The following is a 21,610-nucleotide window of genomic DNA, read 5'->3' on the forward strand; positions in this document are numbered from 1 at the left end:
CCATTTCAGAGCAAAACCCACACAGCCGAAACCACTGCAGATCTGACAGTATTTGGGATATCTATTAGTCATATTGATGGTTTTCTCTCTGTAATATTCATACCAGAATTTCTTTGTAAAAGCCACCTGGCAGATGGTATTAGTTACTTTTAGAAGAATTTGTACAGCAGCTACGCTAAAGCTCAGCAATAATTATTCCATAAAATGGGTTTCAATCACAGAAAAACCTGTTTCCTCCTAGGAAGTCACCAGCTTTAACTCAGGTCAGGGAAGTTTTTCTGCAGGGATTCAATACACAGCTCTTAACTCCAGTGCAAGGGCTGTCCGCTGCCCACATGATTGTGTTGGACTTCTACTAAGTTCATATCAAGAGGTTTTAATGAGCTATGTATTTATTTATTTTAATGTTTGAGGGGACTTCTGGGATGCGTCACACAGATCCTTCCCCAGGGACCTTCAGGGCAGAGAACTCCCTAAGAACCAGCACGAGGTTTGGTTGATCTTCACATGCTACCTTAAAAAATAAATCCAGATATATTCATGATATTCCTTTAGCTGTTTCAGGCACCTTTTAGCGAGCTCCCCTTCCACCTTCAGCAGTGCTGCAGCTCACTCACCTGTAAATCTTGTTTACACCTGGTGAATTAAGCACTGCTCAACTTTATCACATTCACTTGTTTTCTGGGTTCCCAGCTCCCTTTACGCAGCAGGAGAAAGCTCCTTACCCTTCTTGCTCCTCTGAATCCCCTCTCAAAGGAAATAAGCATCAGTTCAGGTGTCCTTTACTTATTTATTTTTTTTTACAACCCGCCAAAATCCTAGAGACACTTTACAACCTCGGTCGCCCTTGGGCAAATGGCACAAAATAAAACCGATCGTAATCCTGTCCGTGGCCCAGCACGATGAGAAAGCCGGAGCCCCTCGCAGGTTCAGCGTTGCACTGCTGCCAACAGCAGCCGTCTCGGAAAGCTCGTTGGAAATAAATGAGATTCCCCGGCTTGCTTTGCCAGAAGCAAGAAGTTTGAGACACAGAGTGGCCTCTGCAAAGCCACCCGAGGCTGCCTGGTTAAACGCAGGGGGCTGCGTGACCGTTCCAGAGGTGCTTTCTGCAAACCTCATGCCGAAATGTGAAGTCACCCCCATGTGTGTGTTGCCATCCCCAGATAAGAGGAGAGCACGTCGTAAATGCTGCCAGCGCCTATTAAGGGGTTTCGCTTTACTGAACCTGGCAAACACAAATAAGCATTTGAGAGCTGAACTAGCTCAGAGAGCTTTAGCCTTTGGATTACTTACTAATGAACTCCCCCTAGTCAAGCCATTTAATTTCATTAAATTGCCAAGACAGTTCCAGTTAAAGGCTCAGGTCAAGCGACATACTGCTGTTTTTTCAAAGCGACCTCATCAGGAAAAAGCATATTCCTCTGTTTAAATAGATACAATTTTATAAACACCTGCATCGAGCAGTAGCTTACACGGGCTATTTTCCCTCTGCACATCACTGGAAAACCCAGCAGGTATCATCTAGAGGCAGAAGCAAGCATTGTGCCTTTATTTTTTTTTTAATTTCTGCTCCTCAGACCAGAAACTCCCCTCAGACCCTGCCTACTCAGCAATGCTCTCTCATCTCCAGTTATTGCTCACATTTTCCTCTGCTCATCCCACCTGCATGGACTTCAGCCCACAGAACCCGGATATCGTAACGGGGATCTGCACCCTGGTTCAAGGAGAGACACTCGAACCTTTGGCTCATTTTCAGGGTCCTTGAGCATTCAGAGGGTTTGGGCTTTTTGTCGTGTCTCCCAGGGGAGAAGGACCTCCCTTTGGGACCCGATCAAAAGGCTGCCAGAGCCCTTTCTCACTGATCTCACAGGTTTTGGACTCAGCCCATGATAACCTGCACGGTCAGCAATCCTTCGGCAAGCAAGCAGCAGGGCTGCCAGCCAAGGACAACTGAGGGGAGTGAAATTTAATTTCCAGAAGGGATGGCTGTCAGCACCACGTCCCACCAGCTGCATCCCAACAGGGATGCACAACGCCCTGGCTCCAGGCGTGATGCTGCTGCAGCGCTGCCTTGCCTGGACTGAGCACACATGGCATCAAATTCACTTAATAATGCTGATTTATCTCTTTTTTCACCTCCAGTTTTAGGATCTTTCCCTTAAAACAGAGTCAGCCTGGCTGTTCCAGCCCTCAGTGAGCTGCAGAAAAGTTTCACTGCCTGGTCGGGTGCTTCTGGGTCCCGCTGGGGATGGGGGACCTGGGCAGCAGCAGGGGAATAAATCCCCTTCATCCCACCCTTGGCCACTCAGGGCTTGATGCCCATACAGTCAGGGATTGCCCTCTGAAAAGGAGTGCAGTGAGCAGAAAATTAGGGTTGAGACTCTTTGGGGTAACACCACGCATGCATACACACACAGCAGTGAGATGTTTGTCCCAGCACAGTAAAGGAAACCCTAAAAGACAAGGCTTAATAAAAGAAGTAAAGGACCTCACTGGGTCCTGTAAATCCCATACTATTCCCACCACAACATGAAATAATTACCCAGCAAAGCCAACATCAGCCAGACCCACCTACCCACAGTGGTTTGTTTCAGCAGGCTTCAAGCCCCTTTCCATTAACAGTGTTGGTCCAGGAGGCTGCTAGACACCCATGTTCATGTGGTGCTTTAAGACACTGGTGTTGAAAGGTAACCTTTAAAACTTCTTTTTTTTTTTTTTTTAAGTTTTAAGAAAACAAAACATAAACATCTAAATTCACAGCAGACATTTCTATTAGCAGGGACAGGGCTTGAATTTAGGTTCAGAAACAGGACAACATCACCTTCAAATAACTCTTTCCAGATGTTAATCTTGCATACAGAGATCCATGCACTGTGGAAATACAGAGGAAAAAAAGGACAGTCAGGAATAAATCGCAGCATGACAGAGTGTGCCTTTCTCAAAGATATGCTCTGGTTCAGCCACAAGTTACTCGACTGAAGCTTTGTGTCCCATGCTGCGCAAGGAGTGCAACGAGCTGAGCGTGATGCTCCCTTCACCCTGACAATCCCCAGGCTCCCTGCAGCCTCCCACTGCTGTGGGACTGCTGTCAGCAGCAGCAGAAGTCCTTAACACCCCCTGTCAAGGTTCTCAGATGTGGATCTCTCCCTTGCAATTACAAAAGCGGTCCAAAGAATGGAAATAAAAGTCAAACAACAACAACCAAGCAACCCTCACAGCTGTTGCAGATTCCTCTTGGAAGTGAAAAATCAATAGCTAGCTTTTAAAAAATGATTAAAGGTGAAATACAGAAACTACTTCTGTGGTGTCCAGCCTCCAGCCCCAGCACGGGGATGCTTGTTCCTGTGGAGGTGTCACCAGCAATTTTGGTAAAACTGCTTGAAATCATGGCTTTGTACAAGGAGGCAATGCAAGTCTCAGCACAGAAAATGGCTTGGACTGATCGTTAGTTCAATCCTTATTGTAAAAGTTTGCTTCAAAATTACTTTTGAAGTAGCTCTGTTACTTCCTTATTTACAGCTTTCAAATATTCACAGAAAGCTTCTCCTGGGTCAGTGTGTGATGTCTGAATACCACCAGTCTGTACGCATCCTTCGCGTGAAAAAATGAGTGGAGCTCTTGCATCAGTCGCACTCGTCCTCGGTCTGGTACGTTTGAACAGGGAGGAGCTTGGCGACTGCTGACAGAAGTTATTTGGACACGGAGAGCCTTCCACATGGAGACACCGGTCAGATCACCTTTAGTACAGTTGGAGAAGAGATTCATAGCCTGAGAGTGACATGGGAACGACCAACACAGCACATCTTGGCCCACTGCTGGAAGTTCCTTGCCCCATTTCATGTCCTCTGCATTAGCATCCACTATTTCTTAAATACCCAGGAAAGGAAAAGCAGGGCTTTGCCACTCCATTTTAACAGAGCCAGTTAAAGTCTAGCAGGGGTAAGCAGATCTTCCTTTGGCACAACCCTACAGAGCCAGCAACTCCTGTCAGCGAACTATGCGAAGTCCCCAGTCCATTGTTCACCAATCTGGGACGGGATTTAGTTCATTAAAAATAGTTAATGGAATGTTAATGGCACTTAATTGTATGCATTGTGCTGGTTTTGCAGCGATTTTTTTCCCCTTGATTCACAAAGATGGGATTAAGTGCTAATGTATTGCAGGCTGCTGAAATGTATAACCTGCGGTCATGATTTTAAACACATGTAAAGGTGCTAATTGCATTCAGTTGACACAACTGTAGATGGGAAGATCATTTTTCGCACCTTATCAGCACTGGTGAGGCGCTAACTGCATTCAGAAGACACCACTGCTGTTACAAAGGTAATTTCTTGCACTTCATCAGAGCTTAACACATGCTTAGCAATGCGGCTAGCCAAAAATATCATACCATCGGAGTTAATGAGGTGCTTGCACATTCTTAACGAATGGGAATTGTAAGAAAAAAAAAAAAGAAAAAAAAATCACTTTTTTTTTTAAATAAAGAGTAACAAATTCCTGCAGATGCCACGTTTTTGGAGTTGGTGGTTGCCTACCTTGGTGTGATTTCTGAGCATGCTGCTAATGCCTTCTGGTGGATGAATGCCAATGCCAATCAGGTGCGACTCTCCTTCTGTGAACTGCGGAGTCCTACAACCCAGCAGAGCAGGTGAAATGGCTGCTCCCCAATTTCTGAGCCTGAAAAGAAACTCTTGTTAACAAACTCTGTTTAATCCCTAAGGTCTGGGCTGTCCATGCAGCATGTTTTAGCAAGCCAGCCCATTCTGGGCACTAGACCCAGCAGAGCTCTGATCTTTGCACCTTGAGGAAGGACAACACGCACACCTTCTTGGCCTCACCTCACCGTACCAAGGAGGTTTCCGTGGTGTCCAGTACTGCCTTTATGGCATAGCCCACTCCATATCATCTCTTGTTCTTCTGCTCTGCCATCTCTAGCACCTCTCTTTGAAATGCTGCTGGTAAAAGAGATGAAACTTGATTTTCCAGGGAGCCAAAGGTTGTTTTGAGATCCCAGCTCATCATTTTATGCAAATTCAACTTATTTTACTATAGCATGAAAACCATTAATTGTTCTCCTCCCCTTTGAGGATGCCCCTTGACTATGCTCTGAATCTGCCTGTGGTCTTCGACTGAAACCCTCCTGCTCCCAAGGTGCTGAGGCCATTCGGCTGGGTGGGCAGCTTGTTTCCCAGCCCCATGGGGAGGGCTGGCCTGAGGCAAAAACTCCTATGGAGAGGAGTCTCTCGCTGCTTTAAATGAAGAAGCCTATGATGAACCAGTATCTTATACTGGGAATAAATAAAACTTGCTGGTGGGAGGGCTTCCCCATGTTCCTCTGGCACAGGATGACCAGGGACCTCTTGTTCCCTCTCTCCAAGTTTTGACAGGGCAGGTGGTCAGGTTCTCTTTCTTGCATCATTCCCCAAATTAACGCTGGGTTGCACAGAAATGCAAGCAGCAAGAAAAGACAACTTAGCCTTCACAGCCACACATTGCACATCATCAGATTCAGCGCAGGAGGACGGAGGGTGCACCACCAGCCATGCTAGCAGAGGAGAGCACACTGCACAGCACAAGCACACCCACACAAGGGGTGCTGAGGGAGTGCAATGGTTGCACGTGTCCTCAGATGACTCTCCTGTACCTACAAGACAGTGGATTTTTGGCAGTGCTGCTGAGCAGCACCCACCTAGCCAAAGCAGGGTCCGATAGCCAGCAGTCAGAGCAGTGAGCAGCAGAGACCTGCCCACAGCAGGGTCACTAGCTTCAAGAGAAATGATCTAAAAGCAAAAAAGAATTGTCAGCTATCCTGAAAATACCCACTTTGTGTGCTTGCCTTGAGTGACATGCTGGCATGATGTTAACGAAAGGCAGAAATTCCAACTAATAGAAACATGAATATTCCCCCACATTACCTCCAAAAATCCCTGAGCAAACAAAGCTAATCTGAAGACACAAAGGTAGATTTGCAAAGCAAATTTACCCCAGCAATGCACACAAGCCACTCCCGGGGAGGGCGATGTGAGCAAGCGGGGCGAGCACTCACCCCGAGCACCCTGACCGGCTGACACCCAGCTCCCCGGCGCTGAGCCTGGGTAAAAGTCACAGCCTCCAGCCACGACCAGGGTCTTTTTATTTTCCCTCGTAAAGCTTCCTCAAGCTCTCCCTGCAGAGTCAGTCAGTATGTATCCTGATCTCTTTTTTTTGTTTTTATAAATAGCTTTTCTTTGCAGCCTGGTAGCTCCGGAGCTGCATTTTTTTTTCCATCCACCTGATGAAAGGTTCCTTTAAACGTGCCCCATCTGATGAAAGGTTGTCTTGGAAAGCGGCTGGGGCTAAACAAAGCCAGGCAGACTAATCCCAAAGGCTGTGGGTGTAACATGTCCTCTGCAATTACCTCCCAGGGCAGCAGCCTGTCTAACCAGCTGGTTTGGTGGCAGGAGGACCCTCGCCGTCACACCAGAGCCCAGGGAACCTTTCTGCTGCTCTCCCGAGTGTCCCCGCACACCCTGAGCCCTTACAGCTGGCAATAATCAGGGCACCCTTTCTGCACATCCCTCTTTGCTTCTGAAGACACCACATTTATAGAGGTCTGAGCATGGCCATGCGTCGTCGGTCAACACGTTTTTGGTTTTACAGTGCGTTAAGCAGATGAAAGGGATTTGCTCTGTAGCATAAATTAACGCAGTCCTAAGGCAGCGTTCATTTGCATTCAATGCCACACCTTCCCAGGGAAAAGCTTTTCTTACTAAGCATGTTTCGGGTGGCAAAGCTCAACCTGCACTGCGTTCGCGGCTCCCGAATTCAGACACAGACGGGGAGATGCCGTCATCCCGGGGTGACAAGCAGGGAAGCTTGTCGCCGAGCCTGCCTGCAGCACGGCGTGTCTTGCAGCTGCTCAACTCTTCTGCCAGAGACAGCACACGGACGTGGCACCGCGAGCAGGCAGCTGGAGGGGTTCCTTGTGTCCCCAAAGGAGAGGGCGTGCTGTCAGTGGGCTGTCAGCACCCAACCTAGGGAGACCCCTTGCCTCTTCCTCCTGCTATGCTCCCAATATTGACACTACATCAGTCACCCCGGTGCAAAGAGCTTCCTTTCCCCACTTTAGAATGGGAAGAAGCCTCCTGCTTTCCTCTATTATTCTTAGCCACATCTGTATCTCGATATCTATTCTTTATCTATTTATAATAGGAGGCAGAATTATTCTGAAGCAGTTGGACACCGCCTGGCCAACCCGACCTCTTTGGGATCGTCAACAAGGCCATCTCAGAGATCCTTGTCACTGTCTTTGCTTGGGATCTGCCGGCATTTCCCAGCACAACTAGTAACTAACAACAGGGGGGGAGCTGAGGACTCTTCCTCCGGGGGAAGAGACGCAACCCAGCTGACTGCAGGATGAAATTTACTGCGATGTGAAGGGATCACCATGGAAACCTCTTTATTTTATTTCAGCCAATCTTTCTGTGCTGTCACTAACAATATCACCTTCTCACTAGCCATAAAGCAAGGATTCCCAAAGAGGTTTGTAATCCTTGCTGGCTGGCTGAGCCATCTGCCCAGGAAGACAGTTTTTCTCCAGGAAAACCATTCTCGTGGTTTCCTCTCCTCTCTAGATGTAACTTTGCCAGCTCACCATGCAAAGGATAAGGCACTGCTCCTGCGCTGTGCTGCTCCTCGAGCCCCTTTTTCATGGTGCTCTCAGGGTCCTCATTTCTGACTTTCACCAATTTGTGCTGAATTGGCGCTGCCCTCTTCGTGTCCCTAGTCCTGCCACCAAGCTCTAGTAAGCCAGGTGTCCCCATCACCTCCATTTCAGGGGACAAATGTCCAGATGGGGTAAGACCCCTTTTTACCAGCTCAGATCAGCACTGCACACCCACCAGATCTGGCACCTGAGAGGATGTCAGATATATAAGCAAGTGAAGCTCCACATGTGGCTTCTTTGCAGGAACCTATAATTGAAAAAAAAAGAAAAAGAAATAATACAGTTTATCTTCTAGCTGTAGGGGGAAGGGAACTGCTGTCTCTTTGGAAAAACTTCATCTCCATATACAAATATGCATCAGAAAAGAAGCTCTTTGCATGACACAGATGTATCGTGGTCCTATGGCTGCAAACACACAGCAGTTTCAAACTCCATGTCTTGTTTGGTAATGCTCAGGATTTTGGGAAAGATCATGTCCCTTCAATTTGAACACAAACCCTACTGGCAAAGCCTCTTGTTCTGGGGAAGATAACGCTCTGTCTTTCTTTGGGTTGAGCAGAAGCACCTATTTGCAAACTAACATCCTGCCAGATGAGCTCACATCCCCAGGCTCCACCAAGTTGACACCGAGTGGCCTCCTGCACCCCGCAGGACACCGCACGCACCTGCAGCCTCAGGGACATCTCGTGGTGTGCCACCTTATTGAGCTGCATGGAAGAGTGCAGATCTCAGTGACCTGATTTGCTCCAGGAAACACAACTCCCAACAGCAAGGACGGGTTTGTCAGCAAGCGGAGCACTTGAGAAGGCCGCGATTAGCCAGCATCCCCATGCCTTCCGCTGCAAAATTGCCTCGCCTCTAATTGCTTTGTACCAAGTAACAGCCTCCAATATATCACAGGAAACAGAGTCCTGAAGAGAGCTTGCTTACCGACAAAGCCCTCAGATAAGTTCTAAGAACAGCGGCTGCTAAAGCAGCATTGCTTTGTCTTTTAGGCAAGAACACATTATTTGCGAGTTCTACAAGCTCGCCAGTAAGTTCATGGCAGGGAGGTTCCAGCTGCAACATGAACCAGGGCAGAAGAAACTCAAGTCCAGAGCACTTACACAGGGTGACATGTGGAAAATGACACTGATGAGGAGAAATGATTAAGTATGTTAATCAGTCCTGGGCATTTGGCAGGCAGCAGAGCCCTAAAGGTGCAAAATCCGAGGGCAGGCTGGAGGCAGCGCAGTGAGGGCCACAGCTGCACCTTGGTGCTCAGCAGGACCAGCCCCAGGTCTGACCTCTGCCTCCACATGCCAACTGATACAAGGTTGTGGCCCAAATCTTGGTCATTATTTCGGCAGTATTCCACTGAAAAATAAAATATAAAACAAACAAATAAATAAATAAATAAAAAACGGAAAACAAAATAACAGCTACAAATGCAGACCCAGTGCTAGGTGTGCATCCTCACAAAGAGACATAGCATAAAGTATTGAAACTTACTCCAGTGCTCTGGAAAAACTGCACATTTTCAGTTATTTTCCCCCCCAAATACATAAAACATAGTAGACACCTTTAAATAAAATGAGCCTGTAAGTAAGTTTGCCTTCTTAGCTTCAGCCCTAACGGACTAGCCTTACTAGCTCTGCCTATAAAAAGGGTAACTAAAGCCATCACCCGGCCAGTGGGCCAGCCTGACCTCGAACCCCGCACAGATGCATCATTTCAGACATACAGGAGGTGTTTCAGTTTGTATTTGCTAAACAACAATTTAATAGCCCAGCTTTTTATGATGGATCTGTCATTGTGGTTTGCAAGACAGGAATGTCCACCCACAGAATGAATAAATTTAGTCATCCCCATTCCCTGTTGGCTCATCTTCTGCTGAGTTGCAACATACAACCCGGGGCACTTTTGGATCTGCTTCCTTAATAAGCTAATTTCTCAGTACTAACACTGAAGTAAAGCAGGAATTTTCTACCTCTCGTCCCCAGGCCAGACAGGGCAAGATGGGGATGAATAAACAGAAAACAGTGAGATACTTTGGAAGACAGCTTAGATTTGTCACTCATATTCCACCACTTCCTTCTGGTGGTCTTGGGATGTCCTCTACTCCTAGTTTTGTTTGTCTCGAGTGTCAGTTCTTCACAGCAAAGGCCATTTTCCGTCACAGCTTGGTACTCTACTTCACGCTGGAACAGCCTGTTCCCAGGCAAGGCCATTCAGTACTTCAGTAATATAAATAACGGGATCTCAAGTCTATTTTTGATATGATGTTATATTGTGTAGGAAGTCAAAGAACCATTATTCCGTATGAAGTGCAGTTAAATAATTTAGAGAAAAGATGATAAAATCACAGACAGCAAACACATCTGTTTAAAGTTCCTATAGAAGAGACGGACAGAATTTGATAGGCATGGGCTTGTAGTCAGATCCGGTGGATTGGTCTCTCCTAAAACCTTTTTCTCCAATAGAAGAAATCTTTTTGGACTGAAAATATCAGCAAATCTTATCTTGATTAAGAAGCACAAACAAGCTTTTCAAAATCTTACATTTTGCAGAAACTGCAAATTTTCTTTGCAGAGTTTTGCATTTTGGTGTTCAATTGTGAAACTTTTCCTTTTTTTTAACTATGTTATATTTTACTGTAATACCACTGCCATGAAAAATCTGATGTAGAAATTATTTAATGAAAAAAGACTATTGCAAAACGCTAGTCAATGTAACCTTTCAGGAGATTCTGGCATCAATTTGGATCTACATATCTTGGAAAACTTTAAAAGAATATTTCACTTCCCAATTTAATATGTGTTAAAAGGTTTTTCATATACATCAATCACTGTGTTATAAAGGCTTCAGACAGAAATCAGTAGAAAGGAATAGAGATATATTACAGGCTTACTTACTATGATACTTACCCCTATGCCATGGATTTATAGTGCTGTTACCACAAGCTTATTTTGTCATAGGTTTCTTCCTGTCTCAGGAAGCGTAGAAGTTTATTGGGAAACAACTTGAGGACAAAATCTACCATAACACAATTCATAATAAAAATAAAATATACAAAAACATGCTTCAAAATCAGTAAAGGCTGCATATATTCATGAGCCCGTCACACTTCATTTTTTTTAAGATGGAAAAATGGTGGAAACGCTATTTGTTCAATGTTTTATTTTAAAAAATGTTTGTTAAATTATGCCATCATGGTTAATCTATCACCACCAATCTGGATGCTATGAATATTAATAATTATTCTTCAATAATTCAATTAGTAGTTCAATAATTAATGGGAATCCTAACCTTCATTAATATTTTCATCATTTGTTCGGAGTTTCTCCATTCTCCCATCTGCATAGCTGTGCAAAGATCCTGCAGGGCAGCCGTACATGGACCTGAAATGATGCATTATATGAGGGCAGATGCAGAATGTCCCAGCTCATGCCTTATCCCAAGGTCCCAGCCCACCAAAACATTTATCTGCACTCTTGGCTCTAGCAGCAAGAGCAGCTCACCAGAGCTACCTTCATGCTCTGGGTGTAGGAGTCTGGTCCAAGCTCCCACCACAGCTTTTGGAAGCATTACTTCTGCTTTTGCCAACCTATCTGCAAAAAATTGTCTGAAATACTGTTTTTGCAGCCTAAAAGATCACAACCTCATACAATAGCTTGTTCAGAAATGTGGAGGGGAACACGGAAACTGTGCATCCTTACCACACATATCATTACTTTTGGTCTGCTCCTGAAACAACGCAGATCTCCGAGGGGACTCCTGAAGGAGGATTGCTATGGGGAGCTGTCACAGAGGGCTGCATTCAAATATTTGCCAATTTCTCCTTTTCGCTCTCCTTGCACATTCCAAGCGTCGTAGTGAAGATCAAAGCCTGCAAAATGGTTGCTTTCCCCCAAAAGGCAAACCAACCGGTTTAGTTCCCCAGCTAAATTTATCTCAGGTAGTTGTTAGTGGAGATGCAGGCTATGAGGGGGGAAATTTGGCAGGCTTCTCATACTCTCTTAGAAGAGAGAAGAAAGAAAGAAGGCAGCTCACCAAGTGTGTTAGCCCAAGGAGTGTTCAGGAAAAGTTAACTCTCACTATTTTCCTGTACTGTCCCTTCCCAGCATCCAAGCATCCTTCCCATTGCTGCTAAATGGCATGAGATGCAAGCACAGCAGTAGCATCCACCAAGTAGATCTAGAGATTGCCTGGAAAATAAATTTATTAAGCGTAAAAACAGTGAAAAGTTGTCCAGTGAAAGCTGATCAATCAGAGGCTGTTGTAGAACGTGGTTTATAGCAACAGCAAGCACTAAGCCTCCCTAAGAGAAGACTCGTGGCATCACCCCATGGTAAATCTCCGCAGGAGATGCCTCTCCCTCTGTGCACGGCCCACGGGAGCCTAAGGACTGTGCTTGACCAGACACTGTGGTTTTAGACAGCTCCCACTAGGAAAGGTGAAGCCCACCTGTTAAAGGCTCACGTCAGGATTCATCAGAGTCCTCCAGCTTGCATGCATGTAAAGTAACTTGTAAAGTTACTCTGTTCTCTCCCTGTCTGAGGTTAATGTGCCAGGCAGGCAACCCAAAAGTTGCCAAAGCCCATGTGAAGTCTGCGTGGCTGAAGTTAGATGGCTGGAAATTCAAGAATTAGCAGTTGTCTGACAAATTTATTAAAGCTTACCCACCTGTCACAATTTAATGAACATATTATGCATTGGTTGGGCATATAAATGGTAGCCATGGAGAAACAATCCCATATCTCTCCAGAATAAACAACATTTCACAGTTTTAATTGTGTCCTGATGTTATAACGATCACAAGTAAACTGGGTAATCATTCATTAAACATGAGCTAATTCTATGTCCTGCTATAATTATTATTGTTTCCTGAAAATATAATGTGTAGTACAAGTACAATAAGTGCAAACTGAAATATTGCTTTTGGAAGGTTATTTATTACTACCTTCAGCTGTAAACATTTATAACTGAAATTTATTGGTCCACGGTCTCTTCATATAAATATTTTATGTTCAGCCTCAGGGATCTGCATCTTCTTGTTTAAATGTCTCAGTCCTGGTGTCTGCACCAGCAAAATAATCTCAGGGGAGAAAGTTTGCTGTCCTACATTATTTGGCCATCCTGCTGTTAACATAAGGCAGCATTACTTGTGTTACATATTACCTTGCATAGGTGCATGCAGATGTGAGATAGCAGCAGCCTTGGTGCATTACTCTGGCTTGCTCGTTTGTTAGTGTATCACTTGTAGCACTCCTACGTGCCATAGGGTAGCACCCAGTCGTTATTTCTAAGCCTTTTATTGAAATAAATAGTCCTGAGAGGAGTAGAAGGAAATGTCAGAGGTGACCAGAAAAAATCTGTAAACAGCAGTGAAGGGGGGAGGGTTTGTTGAGAAGAAGCTGATATGCGATCAGCCTCTCTCTGCTTTTATTCCTATTCCCATGCCAATAGGACAGCAAGAAGTCCCCTAGAGCAGAGAAGCGAGGGTTGTTGAGATGATGGGAAACAAGTTTCAGACCTGGTCCTGTGTCAGCTTTATAGGGAAGGCTCAGAGCCAGCTAGACATGGGGCATCGAGGGCACCTCAGCGTGATACCAAAATGACTAATGCCAGGAGTACCCTTGCGTGACCACAAGCATGAATATGCTCATAAGGCAGCACACAAGAGGAGAGTCACCTCACCTTCACCACTCCAGTCCAGAAACCCAACACACTTAAGGAAGACACGAAGCAGAGACAGAGCCTCCTACTTCACCTTGGTTTGTTGCCTTCATCCCATGGCCACACACCTCCAGCAGGTGATGCTGATCACGCTGCCCCATCCCATTGTCTGGGTCCCACCGTCCCTCCTGCACCCGACGTGGGGACTGGGCTGCTCCTGCTGATGGAGATGTACAGATAGCAATAAAGAGGAGCCTGCTCAATCCCCACCACTGAATTATAATAAATCATTTGGGTTTCCATGGCACCCATCCAGAAAAGTTGAAGGAACTGAGAATGAAGTAGCTGAACGGCTCGCAAAAATAATGTATGCTTTTTAGTGATAAATTACAGTTTCTACAGTAGAGGACTGGAAGGGGGCCAAGTCCATATCAATCCTTTCAAAAGGAACTAATGGTTCTCCCAGGACTCCCGAGCCCTCCCCACACTACCAGGAAAAATAGCAGCAAGGATCCTTAGAGAAAGCTGTAGAGCCTCCTGATGAATATAATATGTGAAGGGTGAGCCAGCATGAGATTTGCTAGGGAAAAAATCACTCTGTCCTAAATAATAAAAATTTACTGAAAGAAGAAACAAAGTAATGGCTGAGGGATAGGCAGGAGACATGGTGTGGACTCTCGCAGGGATTTCGTCTTAAGTGCCCCAAAAGACTATTAACCCTTGGAGCGTGACACGTAAGCTCATGTTTTCAGCTCTCGTTTTCAATTACCTGCACTGGGGGACTGCTGAGCACATTTGCCTCTGGATTCCTGATTTTCATAAATGGATAAACACACACACGGGTGCCTCTCTCCAGTGCCTGTCCCCGTCTCTGCATGGGGAGACTTTCCATCCCTACAGCCACCACGTGGGGTGCTTTGCCCTCCTTAATTTCTCAGCTTCCAGCAAGCCATCCTTTATCACAGAATTTTTAACGGCCCTGAAGTACTCGGTGATACATCACTTATAGCATGTAACAGTTATTGATCTCTTCAGTTCATCCTTCTAAGTGGCTCCCATTGAGTGCCGGGAAGTCAACCAGCTTGAGCTGTGCAGCCCATCCACCAAACTCAGGATGAGACGATTGAGCCTACTCGGAAAATGTTTTTTTCTTCTTTTTATTTTTTCTTCCTTCCACTGGGAACCAGAGTGTGTGTGCTGTTAACACACTGTGCTTGCGTGCCCTTAAAAATAATTTTATGGCCATACTGAGTGCCTCCAAACATTAAATATGTTTTGTAAGTAGTTAGCTAACTAGCTGGGCACGCTCTAAATGTGGCAGTAAATAAAACAATAAGAATCTAAATATCAGCTATATTTCATCATCAGGGGTACTTCTCAGCCCTGCAGTAATTCTCAATGTTAAAAACCCTGATTTCTATTTTTGAAGCTATGTTGTGACTAGAATTCACACCTAATCTTTCCAAGTTATGCTGACTCTCTCTCACCTGCTTAATCAGATTATGTTCCCATGAAGAGGGGACGTATTTTGTACCGAGTGGGTAGAAATGGTTTCTTATGCTGGAAATTCACTTCCCAGGTTTCTAAATGCAGCAGCAGCATTAACCCTGATGCAGCTTGCTTTAGGTCCAGGTGGCACTGGAAAATCCTGCTTGTCTGATGTTTTCACTTACTGTATGATCGCAAATTCTGCTGGCATCACTCATTTCACAAAGCCATGCTCTGCAGTCAGCGTAAAGTACATCTGCAAGAAGAGGGGTGACAGGTAGAGCATGAAGAGGAATGGTCCAGATTAACTTGTCCCAAGATTTTCTGTTATATTCAGAGGTCGACATCAAATGCAGCTACACCCTTCACCAAATGTCTGTGACTCCACAATCTGTTGGCTTCAGACAAGTGCTCCCAGTGAGGAGGAGGAAGAGGCAGAATAAAGAAGAGATGAAGAAAAATTCACCCATGGATTGATTACCCCCCCTAGTTTCTTTCTGCCCATTCTGTGATATTTTCTGGAAGCCAGAAGGGCGAGGAGCAGCAGGACAGCATGAGGTGACTCCTGCCCATCCGACACTGCACATCCATCCCCACCTTGCTCAGACCCACCCCGCTGTTTGGGTGCAGACGATGAGCTCAGGACAGGCACCCCAACATCTCCACTGAGCCACCTGTTGAGCGGCTCCCTCTGCTGCCAAATGCAGCCCGTAAATCAGAGCGTGAGGATATGAACCAGGACTGAGGCATGACTGCAAAGTGCCTGAGATCCGAGATCAATATTCATTTTGCAAACCTCTCTGGAAGAGTTCCTTAATTAATTGTTGGAATTAAAGTCAAAGTTGACCCCTTGATTTGTTCCTGTGGCCTTTAAATCAATTTTCTTCTCTTTGTAAAACGTCATTTTAGGACCGGCGAATAAAACAGTGCATTTTTTAACACAGTATTTTTCTCCGTAGATGCCATACCCACGCTCGCTGCTCACCCCTCAGGGAGGTTGGCACATGCTGAGCTGTTACCTGTGGAAGAGCTGCCGGCAGCAGCACGGCTTTTTGGTAGGAATGGCTAAGGCTGATTGGCAATTTCACCCTGTAACCACAACCATGGCTTCCTAAGCAGCCTTTATTTTCTATTTCTTTACCAAACCCTAAATGACAGCGGCTTGCATCTCAGGTTACTGAGGTCACGGACTCCCTTATTTCATGTCTCCGAATAACTGCTATAACTCTATAAGCTCCCACTGAATTTATCCCCGCCCTGCAATCCACAAGGCAGGGAAGGGAGAAGATATGATTGAGGAGATGCAAGGGTTTTCCTGCTGTCACCGAAGTCCCAGCTCGTGCAGGCACTACAACTGTAATTTCCCTAGCTTGTAATGCAAGTTTCATAATCCATATATCACCACCTTGTTGTAATGTTTCCTGGATTCCCTAACGTTCATTATTTTTCTGACACTTTCAGGGAATTGCTAGGAAAAAAACCAACACAAAACTGCCTAAATTCGATAAAGCTGGGGCTTAACCCTGTAGATTACTTGCTGGTTACATCCTCCTGGCATTTCATAGCTGGGTCCCTGTATAACATTTTTCTCTGGGAGAGCAGGTGGTACCCAGCCATCAGCTGGGGATGCTTTCTCCCTGATGGGACTCTTATCTTGCATACCCAAGACCAGATAAAGATGAGTTATTTTTCCATCCATTGTCCCCCCAGCCATGGGAACTACCTGCAAGGCCCCGCTCAGGATGATGAGGATGGGTTTCATGTCAAAATGAGACTTCATCCTGATCTGTAGCTGTATCACGGGCTGTCTCCTCAGCCATATGTGGGCCAAAAGCCCTCTAAAACCTAGGATGAAAGGTGTGTGAGCTCAGCATAATGCATTCATCTCTGAAGGAATTTAAGTTGGCAGAAAGATCAGAGTTAATCAGTTCTGATGGATTTTTAAAATGTTATTCAGAATCCACCTATTTAGTTGCACTTCCTCACTATAATTAAGAGAATTACTAAGTAAATACACATAATCCGCTGAGTCAAATTTTTGAAGGCTGTGGTGGGGCCGCCAGGTCGGCTCTGGAGGCACCCAGAGGTGCTGGCGCATGGCACCAAGTCACCTGCGACTTGCCAAGACACCACAGAGATGGGCAGTGGAAACGGGCAGATATCATGCCTGTCTTTTTTTCCTGTGCAATTTTTTTTAAATTGATAGCTCTGCACAGAATTCACAGATGAATACCATCTGGTGTAGTGATTTATTGCCCCTGAATTTCTCAAGTTACTTTTTTAATTTTTTTATTTTTTTCAAACTTTTCTCATCTTACCTTTTCCTTGTATTTTCTCTCTACAAAAAACATTTTCTATAGAAATGCAGTTGAGAGAGGCATTTCCCTAACATGCTGTTTTATCATAAGATAAACAGTGGCCTGTCACTAGACAGACAAACAAACAACTGATGTATGGGATCTATTTAATATCTCTGCAACTCCAGAGGCCTTCTGGTCATATATGTTGTTGCTTTCCAATACTGTAAGAGATGCCCATAACTGGTCATGTGAGAAAATTTATATATAATGACAGCATTAAAAAACATGTCTTAATGCATATACATAAGGATAGAGAAAAAAAAAAGAGGTGTTCCACAAGCAGTCCTGGCCCTGGCTCCTCCTAACTTTTAAAAGGCTAAGGAACACAGTAAACTACTTCTGCTGTAACTTTGCTCATTGTAGTGCATATCAAAATTTTATTGTAATCTTCCTAACGTTTATTTATACTTTATTTCCACCTCACAACTTACCACTTTCAGTATGTACGCTGTCCATCACCACAATTTCCAAGTTCTTTGCAACCCTTAATGGACTTGGTCTCTTACCAGTTCCGGAAGAGGAATGTGAGGACCAGCACGATGGTACTAAGAATCAGCAGGGATGGGAAGGAAAACCTGTGTTTTGGGAAGGAAAAAGCCATTTGTGTCAAAGCTTTAGATTTTGGAAAATGAATGTCATGGCAAAATAGTAATTTCCCATGATTCAAGGTGCTTTAGCTTGGTCAATTATAGAAACAGGATCAAGAATCTGTAGCAGGCTTGTCACCATCAATGAGCCCACATCCCCAGAACACCAAAGCATGGACATGTGGTCTGGAAAAGGAAACTTGAGACATGGTGAAGCTCTCCTCCTGATCCATATAAGCATAAGGTAACCAAGAGCCAGACCTTTCTGCATGACACTCTCCTGGCCTTCACTCTTCTTTCAAGAGCTGTGTCATCCTGCACAGGATAAACTGTTTCATTAGACATTTCATTTCTGATCTCACAGAAAATGAAACATTGTTTTGGCCTGGGCTTTATCGGATTACCTTGGAACCAGCCCCTGGGTATGTCTTTGACACAATACATCATAGCTTTAATGAGACGATTTTCTCTGTGTGCTAAACAGAACCTAGAAGAACCCGATACTTTAAGCCTTAGCAGGACCTGTATGGTGGGGAAGGGCTGGGAAAGATACCTAGGGCTTAAACCTGAGCTGAGCAGTTTTAAGCAGTGGGTTTTAGCTAACAACTTGCCTGAAGTGAGTTAACAGGAAGGGTGGGCATTGCAGGATGCCTGGGAGCGGAGCAGGCTGGGCAAGCAGCTCCGTTCGTTTTTCACTAGGGAAAAATCAATGCTGCTTTAGGATTTTATGGTGCTTGGCCGCACTTCAAATACTTCTTTTAACCACCGGTTGAAAGCTTTCTATGCTACTTAAGTGGTAGGGGCGCACATAACTCCTTACTGGATCTGTGCTTCGGAGCAGTAGGGTGGAGTCCAGCTGTTGTAGGAAAAGCCCATGAACAACTTCAGCTGGACTCTGTGGGGTATGGGAAGACCTGTACGTTGCTCCTTTCACATCAAAGGTCTTTTAAAAACATCTTAATGTGATTTTTTTCTTTTTATCACTGGAGACTAATGAGCTAGATTTATGGGAAGCAACTTCTCTTACGCTGAGGAACCTCGCACACGTTTGGGATTGGGTGAGAAACCGTAACACCTACCAAGTTCACCAAAAGCAATTTACTCCCACCATGAAAATAACCCTGCTGTCTCTGGAGAGAGCTCTGAGCCTGCCTAGTCATGTGGGACCACCCATACCTACATATCCAACACAGAACTGGGCACCTCAGGGTCCTCCCTGCACCCCTACTCCTTCCCACCCCAGTCGGGAGCTACCTTTGATTAACAAAACTCAGATCTCTATAAGCAAACACAGGCGTAGCAAAGACAAATTGGGTTGACCACCAAGAGGAGAAGCCCCACCACATTGCTGGTGGGAAGGAAAGGGAGGTGAGGGAAGAGAAATTCGAGCCAACTTCTGCAGGGCAAAGGCTGTCAGCTCCAGGTCCCCAGCAACAGAAAATCCTTGTAACAAAGTGACTCCATCCTCTTCATTAAACTCTGCTAAGGTTAGAAAGTCACCCTCACATCATGCTTGAGAACTAATGGCTGTGCTTTTACTTACAGGACTGCTCTCCTCCACGAGATGCCTTGTCTGAAGGCCGTCAGGGAGCTCTGGCACAAAGAAGGACTCGACGCTGAAAGCCCACGTGGCTGGGTCACAGCACACACCTGCAAAGATGGGGCATGGGACAGCCTTGCAGATTATTTTCTTCTAGGACTGAGGGAAAACGACCTGAGCAAAAGCAGATACACATTTTTAAGTTACAGAAAAGATGGAAGGACCGCTTCTGTCCCTGTTGCTCTTTCAATACCAAAATATTAATATGAAGAACAAGCCTTGAACTATTTGAAATTTTTTTTTTTGTATACAGCTACCATATTAGACAACCAAATCACACTTTCAGCCCTACTAGGAGGAAAAGGATCCCTTATTGTTTAAATACGTCGGACACGAACAAAAACCAGACTATAGGTTGTTTGTCCTTTTATTAATAAGAAAGTATAATTAGAAGTCATGTTAAAGTTGGAAGATCAAGAGAGTTTGTGATAGATAACAAGCTCAGAGCTGTCAAAACTGTCAGGCCATTAAAAAACAAAATAATTCACACCCCAGTAATTGCTTTTATGCTCTTTTTCTTATAAATCCAGGAGACATGAGTCATTAGTCCTTACAAAAGAGCCTTGTTTATCAGCCTTCAGTATGCTATATTGCACTTTTACTTTCTGGGAGTGTTTGCCGTAGGTATTGTCCTCTGAAGGCTTAAAGAAAGCGAAGGGGCTGTGTTCAGTCTCATTTGAGGAGACTCTGGAGGCTTTCATTGTCAATGAAGTTTAACAGACCTCCGAGCTGAAATCCTCTCTATTAATGCCCAGGCAATCGCAGTGCTTAGCATCACCACGCTGTCCCCAGCAGGTTTTGTCCTGAATCCCTGCAGCACGCTACAAAGGTTTGGCTTTGCAAAACGGCACGCAAAGATTTTCCTTCCTCCTGCCCAGCTCTGTGATTTCTTTGCTCTGTTTGAGCTGAGACATGCCTGAGCTAAATAAATCATGCAAGCAAACATTTGGGAGTAATAGCAAGATTTTTCCAAACTTTTGGTTGCCTCCAGGCTTCCCCTTAGCAGCTCTGGTGTCAGGTGTGTTTGAGGGAGACAGGCTGATTTACGAAGTTATGCCCCTCCACTAAGAACTACTTCCACATATTTAACAGGACGAGGAATGAAGTCATCTGCAAAGTTTTGCTTTTTATCCAAAACTGTTATTTGGGGATGGGGAGGGGGGAAGTGGAGCGAGGGATACCTTTTACATCGGGTTATTGGCAGTGGTTCTGACCTCCAGGTTTGCTCCTGTGGGTTTCTTTGCGTGACGATGGAGACGAACCTGTTTGAGACAAGAGGGCTGATTTACGCTGATTAGATTACAGTGTACGAAACGCGTTGTAATGCCACACTTACTCATATATTATTCAGCCACTAGATGCCCCTGCAAGCCACACAGTCTTCTGGGCACGGTGTGTGATTTGGCAGGCAGAAGAGACAAAGCTGAGACTCAACCTGAGCAGAAGGTGGATTTTTTTTTTTCTTTGCCAGGGCTTTGGACAGTGAGCAGTGCCCGTTTAGCCAGCACTGCTGTATTATATCGAGGGATGTGGGATGCGCGTGCAAGGGGACTTGAGAATAGACCAGAAATCCTAACAGCACTTAACCTTCACCTGCACCGGTAGCTGTGCTATTGCACAAGTGAAGGTATGTCTCCCTTTTCACCAGCTGGTTTGCATGGTGCAGAAGAGCGGTATGGCAATATGCAAAAACCCATCTCATGCCGTAAAAGGCTCCGGGTGTCATTTACTTACTGTGCTGCACTGTGTAGCATCAACTCATTTCCTCAGACGCTCTCGATGCTGCCTGTTCAGGGAGAATGATGTTGTAGCACAGACTGATGATTACTTTCAACTCAATGGTTCCCAGGTCCCCATCTGTTTCCCATACCGTTTGCAGGGTAACAAAGCCCCTCCAGCTTTAACTGTCACCTTCCCTCCATTAGGCAGGATTGACTGCGTGCTCCAGAAGAAAAATTAAGGAAAAGTGAGCAGAACACCTAAACACACAGGTATTTATGGATCAAGGTGCTGCCATCATCAGGAGCGAGGCTGTGCCAAAGCTGGGACAGGCTGTCCCTAGACCACACATTGAGCTGCTGCTTTCCCAAAGCCATTTTTTTTTTAAATAAAATAAAATAAAATATAAAATATTTTTCTGCAATTCCTTTGAGGATCTCTGTATTCTCTGCAGAGACCATCTCAGCACGCACCCTGCTCGCCCTTGCGCAGG

General features: G+C 45.2%; 1 long non-coding RNA gene across 4 annotated transcripts; it reads right to left on the reverse strand.

Moving 5' to 3' along the window:
• Positions 1 to 264: 264 nt before the first annotated feature.
• On the reverse strand, positions 265 to 21,336 carry LOC106034442 (uncharacterized). Of its 4 annotated transcripts, none has more exons than XR_010832401.1 (11): positions 21,133 to 21,336; positions 19,342 to 20,660; positions 17,643 to 17,786; positions 16,575 to 16,696; positions 15,037 to 15,107; positions 13,458 to 13,583; positions 10,994 to 11,892; positions 8,812 to 9,061; positions 4,839 to 7,952; positions 4,536 to 4,677; positions 265 to 3,737 (listed from the first exon to the last, which is right to left on the reverse strand). It is a non-coding gene; the product is annotated as an uncharacterized lncRNA (long non-coding RNA). The 4 variants fall into 4 exon arrangements; XR_010832403.1 differs by having other exon boundaries at positions 4,839 to 4,952; positions 7,881 to 7,952; positions 10,994 to 13,583; XR_010832402.1 differs by having other exon boundaries at positions 265 to 2,871; positions 10,994 to 13,583.
• Between the last annotated feature and the right edge of the window lie 274 nt (positions 21,337 to 21,610).

Source organism: Anser cygnoides, chromosome 6 (assembly GCF_040182565.1).
Source record: "Anser cygnoides isolate HZ-2024a breed goose chromosome 6, Taihu_goose_T2T_genome, whole genome shotgun sequence".
Classification (NCBI taxonomy): domain Eukaryota; kingdom Metazoa; phylum Chordata; class Aves; order Anseriformes; family Anatidae; genus Anser; species Anser cygnoides.